The sequence below is a fragment of the Triticum dicoccoides genome, chromosome 3B (assembly GCF_002162155.2).
Source record: "Triticum dicoccoides isolate Atlit2015 ecotype Zavitan chromosome 3B, WEW_v2.0, whole genome shotgun sequence".
Lineage (NCBI taxonomy): Eukaryota > Viridiplantae > Streptophyta > Magnoliopsida > Poales > Poaceae > Triticum > Triticum dicoccoides.
This window is the reverse complement of record NC_041385.1, coordinates 807,421,611-807,427,543: the sequence shown is the minus strand read 5'-3', so window position 1 is coordinate 807,427,543 and position 5,933 is coordinate 807,421,611.

Genomic DNA, 5,933 nt, shown 5'->3' with positions numbered 1-5,933 from the left:
TAGGTTCAGGTACACTTGATCTACCAAATTTTATGTTTGTTGTTCTCGTTTTTCTTTCAATTTACTTTCTTTTTGGGATTCCTAATTATTTTTCTTAGTTTATCTTTACATCATGTCTACTCTTTTGTCCTTCTGCAAAACGCAAAAAAATGTAATCTTCTGCCAGCCTTAATTTTTTTCATTCTTGTCTTACGTATTTGGTTAGGTTACATTTTAAGGAAAGTGTTTTTCTCTGGATTATTTTTTATTTTGATTTGTGTTCTCTTGCATGATTTTTGTTGCAATTTGACTCCAGTTAATAAAAAATTGTGCCAGATTTTTGTTAATCCAAAGTAATCTTATGATACATAGCTAACATGTTTAATGGATAGTAAAATTATTTATTATTCTTTCACCTTTTTTTTACCTTTTAACTGTAGTAACTAAATATGCTGCGTGTTTTTCTAATATGAAGTTCTACTCTTTGATATTACACTAACTTGTTTCAGGGATGGCAAAACGTGTTCAATATTTTTTTATGAAGCTCTTTCTAGACATTTGGTAATAGGATGCACATCTTTTTACGCATAGATGAACATTACCATGGAATGTAAATTATCTAGTGACTGAATATTATATAGGATAACTTTGTATACCAAAATAATTTTTAAAACATGAGTAAGTTTTCTATTTTACATATGACGAAACACTTTCTAGAAGTAGTGTTAATTTTCTAATTACATATATAAGCAATTGAATTGATAGACGTGAGAGGTTTTCATAGACAGTGGCCTTTTTTCACACATTTTTTTATAAGCAGATTAAAAATGTTATGAGGGAGAATAATTTAACGGACAAGAATTATTTTTTGGTAACATGTACGATTATTTTTGATAGGTGGCAGACCACTATGATAATCAATTGTCTTAAATAACATGATTCAAAACTTATGTTTTACTAGCATATTGTAAAATGAAAAAAACAGACAATTAGTCGCTAAGAGGGCTCACCAAAAGGGCATATAACGGGTTAACATAGGAAGGTTGCTAGGTCTTTACTTTTTTATACTCAAGGTGTAGCTATGGGATATCCTATTTGACGCATTCTTCGTCAAACTGTCGAGCTTTCACACAGGTTGGCCATCCAGAGGTGAGCTGGGCCAGCCCGTTAATGTGTTGTAGTGTATCCGGTTTTAGGAGCCTTTCAGAGGTTCCCAGCCTTTTTTTATCATTTCTAGAAGGATCCTGAACCGGTTTTTATATTATTTTTTTCCTTTTATTTTTTGCTACTTTTTTTCGTTTATGTTTCTTTTTCGTTTTTTTGTTTTTCTGTTCTTTCTTCTTCCCATTTTAGTCTTTTCTTTTTGATGTTTCTTTTGTTCAAAATTTTCAATATATTGTTTGACATTTTTAAAAATGTTCTAGTTATATTATTATTTTCGCAATATAAAAAAAATCATGTTTGAAACAATCTTCAGGAATTTCAAAAACAATTCTTGCTTTGAAAGTTTGTTCACAATTTCAAAAAAATATTCTAGTTTTTACAATTTGTTCACAATTTCAAAAAATGTTCATGTTTAAAAAAATCAGGAACTATAAAAATGTTCTCATTTTCAAATTTATTCACAATTTCAGAAAATGTTCACATATCAAAAACCAGGAAATGTTCTCATTTCAAAATTTTATCACAATTTCTGAATTTTTTTGTGTTTTGAAAAATGTTTGCCGTTTTAAATTTTTTTTCCGCAATTTCAACAAGTGTTCCCATATTTCAAATTTTGTTCACGTTTCCGAAAAAGCGTAAAATACAAATTGTGTCCACACTTTAAAGAATGTTCTATTTTAAAAACAGATTCTTGTTTTCCATTTTTGTTGAAAAAAAGCTGTTCATAATCTCAGAAAATATTCAGAAATTTCAAAAAATGCTCGCGTTTTTCGTAATTTGTTCGTTTTCTTATTCAGAAGATGTTAAAAATTTTAAAAATTATTCACGTATTAGAAAAATGTTCGGCATTTGCCAAATTTGTTCGGGTTTCTTTTTAAAATCAGAATTACGAAATATCTTCACTTCTCCTAAAAATTGGAATATAAAAGGAATTGCGGCATTTCAAAACTGTTCGCAATTTTCAAGAAATGTTTTATAAATCTCAATACTACGGTGTGTTCTTATACAGTTTTGCAACTTGATGTCCAGTTGCGGATGTTTGGTGTAGTGGCTAAGGGCTCGCGGTCAATTGTCTGCGGTGCAGTGGCGGAGTCGGGAATTTCCACTCGAATATTCTTTTATTTTTTTGCCAAAGTGGCATGGACTGATGGACATTGGACAAACAATTACAATTCACAAGCAATCAATGCCTTCTACTCCTTCAAGAATTCAGTAGTAGTGGCAATTTACATCAAAAATCAGATTTGTTTAAAAACAAAGGGAAATTACCTTGGTGGTTGCTGCTTGTAGATGGATGGGGGATGGCTAGATGCATTACTGGATGGATGCAGACTTGACAGAGTTGGAGCCCGACGGTGACAGTGCGATGGAGGTCGGACTGCCGGAGGTAGAGTCGTCGGCCGTGGAGGGCGCTTGCAAGGAGAGGCCGGAGGCGAACAAGCGGAGCCGCAGCAGGGAGGCCCGAAGAGATAAGGGAGGGGAGGGAGAGGGTCAGCCATCGCCTATCGGACCTGGAATCGCTTGCCACCGCCGCCGGCATAAGCAATAAGGTCATCTCCAAGCCTGACCCGCAAATATCTCCGATATATGTCTGTTTTTATGTACGGACGTGGTTCACGAACATGATACCGAAATGAGACATCCAACGTTAATCACAAAGTATCCGGTTGGGAGGAGAAAAAGTAGGTGAGGATCATGCATGTGGTGGGATATTTGTGGTTTTTCGTCCGGTTGGGAGGAAAGAGAGAAGAGGGACCATGGATGTGCGGTTGGGAGGAGGGAGGGAAGGCCGGGACCATGCATATGATTGGTCAAGTGCATGTCCAGAATCTGGCAAAGTCCCCCACTATTATCTCTTAGATACCGGAATCCGTACTTCTGGACTGCTAAGCGGACATATGCAAATTCCTGTTGTTAAAACTCGTCCGGACATATAGTGAAGGTTTGAGGGTCCGCCTTAAAGATGCCCTAAGCTAGATTTGGGAGTTCAGAATCGGAAAAGGGAGAGTGGGAGATAAGGTTCTCGCACGCCTCACTGCGATGTCAGGTTTGGTGTGTGACTTCCGTTGTTGGTTTTGAATATTGGTTGCTAGCCTGCTATGCCGTTTTGGACTTGAGTTCGTGGGTTCCAAATCGTATACCATATGTAGTCATATTTTTAGGGCAAATTATTTGGTAATCCATGGAAGTCCAAGGAAGACCCCAGCGCCACCACTGCTACGGTGTGCGAGGGCGTGGGATAAAATCATGGCACGCTCTGTTGTTGATTAGCTTTTTTTGTGTCGCGCAATAGAAAACATGTTGGGCCAGCCTACTCATGCATCGCCTCTATGCGTCAAGCTCCTGTATGATGCAAAATGTGTCATATACGAGGTCCCACGACTATGTCTCGCTTTTAGTGAAACAGAAGCTTGTGTTGCCTCAAGGAGGCTAGCCCATTTGGGAGCTGGTTCTTTTTTCATTTGACTTTTATTTAAATCTTAAAATATTATAAATGTATTATAAAATAGGCTTTACTTAATTTTTAAAAAGTTCATTCAACATTTTTATTCACATAACGTATTTGTTTTTCCGCATAATTTGTTAAAAATGTTCATATCATTCAGAAAATATTCATTACATTTATGAAATATTCACCAATTTTTTAATATGTTTATGATATTTAAAAAATAAATTCTTATAATGCATTATTTTGTTAGCGTAATTATGGAAAATTTATTTTTATCACTAAAAATGCTCATGACATTTAAAATAAATGTTTATAACACTTAGAAACGTCGGCATGTTTTTCAAAGGAAGTACGTGCATTGACAAAAAGGTTCAACATGTATTTAAAGAATGATCATAGTGTATTATAACAAATACATTTATAAGAGTTAAATAAATTTTGGAGATTTAAAAAAATCATGATATTCATGAATAATGCCCAATGTGTGTTCAATGATGTTGACCTTGCATTTCAAAAATATCAATGTCAATTTGAAAAATGTTCAAAACGGTTTAAGAAAAGTTCAACGTGTTTTCAAAAAAGGCGACATATATTTGAGAAGATAGGGAAAATGAAGAGGAACATAAAAGAAAAAAGAATGGAAAGAAGAAGAACCAAAAAAAATAAAAATAAAATGAAACAGAGAAAAGTACACAAGAAAAAGAAGAAAATGGGCCAAAAGGTTCGTAAAACTGATGAAATGTTCCCAAAACCATTCCCTGGAAGGTTTGATAACCGCAATTTATTAGACCGACCTATAGTGGGAGCGCTAGAGGTGAGCGCGACTTCCGTCCCACAATAAGCGGGATTTAGCTTTTGAGTGATACTCATGCCCATATTAGCATGTAAACCAGGCCATGCATGGTAACAACAACGCAACCTTTCCTCCAGAAAAAAGGCCGGGACAAATTAGGCCAGCAAGGACTTCATCTTGCAATGGAAGACCTTAATTGGACACTAAAAAACCCTATAAACTAGTTGTTCCCCTCTCTCTTTTTGTCAAAATGGAGGGAGCTCCCCTAGTTTTTTTCCTCGTTTCAACTGGCATGACACTGTAATTTGTAAATAAGTGAATATGTCCTCTCTTCTCCTCCCGCTTTCTAGTCTGATGTCGATGTCACCGCCCCCTCCCACCTTTCATCAATGCCACTCCCACCCGTTCGCCTTCTCGCACTATGACCCCACCCTTGATCAAATTTGACCACTTCCCCTTCTCCCCACCTACCTTCGACATTCTTCTCTACCTTCTTACCGACATAGTCCTGCACACATTCCTCCTCCACAACCTAATTGATCACGTCATCGTCCTTGAGCTCGTCCTCACCAGACGGGTGTGTCAATGCTCGGAGGGTGCTAAAATGAGTTTGTGGGGGCATGCAAAGGCTCATACCGACAACTAGGCTACCTGTTAGTTGCTTTTTTTTTCTGTCAATGTATACTCATTGATTGGTGCACAACCCACAGTGGAGGGGTTTAGCTTTGAGTCTTTGGAGGATGGTTCTATAGTAGTGATAGGACAACAAATCTTAGGATGCAACTCAAGCAATACGGGTTAATGTTCTTTGCGACATATACACACACCCCACCCACTGCCACTCCCCGTGCGTAGACTTATATGATATCTAAAGATGGGATATTATCATTTCTTTAAAGAGAATTAAATTAAGGTGAATAACCTTTGTATGCGCACATACTAGTTGCACTTATTAGTAAATAGGTGCCACATTTCAGAGCAAAAGCCAAAAAATGTGTTGTACCAGTTAACAATTATATATTGGAAGATCAACATATGGATAGAAATGCAAAGTGCTCCCTAGTTAGATTTCATGGAAATACATTCGGGAGTTTTGAAATTCTTTTTACCAAGATTATTTTTGCAAATATATGGATTGGGAACTTGAAATCATATGCGTACATTGTACCAACAAGTATTAGTATTGTTTTATCCTAAAAAAGTATTAGTATGTTTGGTGGTTATATGCAGACCACAATAATAATTTATGTTTTTAAACCCGTATCAATGTCCAAAACATCACTATTTAGTGAAATCGAGGGAGAGAACGTGCCCCATGAGAGCAACTTAATACATTCTTGCTAGTAAAGCTAGTGTGGTAATTTCTCTGTTATAAAAAACAAGGCCCTAAAGTATTTTTGTCTTTTCTCCAAAAACGAGGCTCATGGTCGTTTGGAGCAATTACAAGCCAAATTGAGTGGGTGAACACTTATACGATAGGTGGGGCTTGGAATGACATTGGTATACACGAACAACCTGCATACCCTTTTTTGGGACTAAGACGGAGTA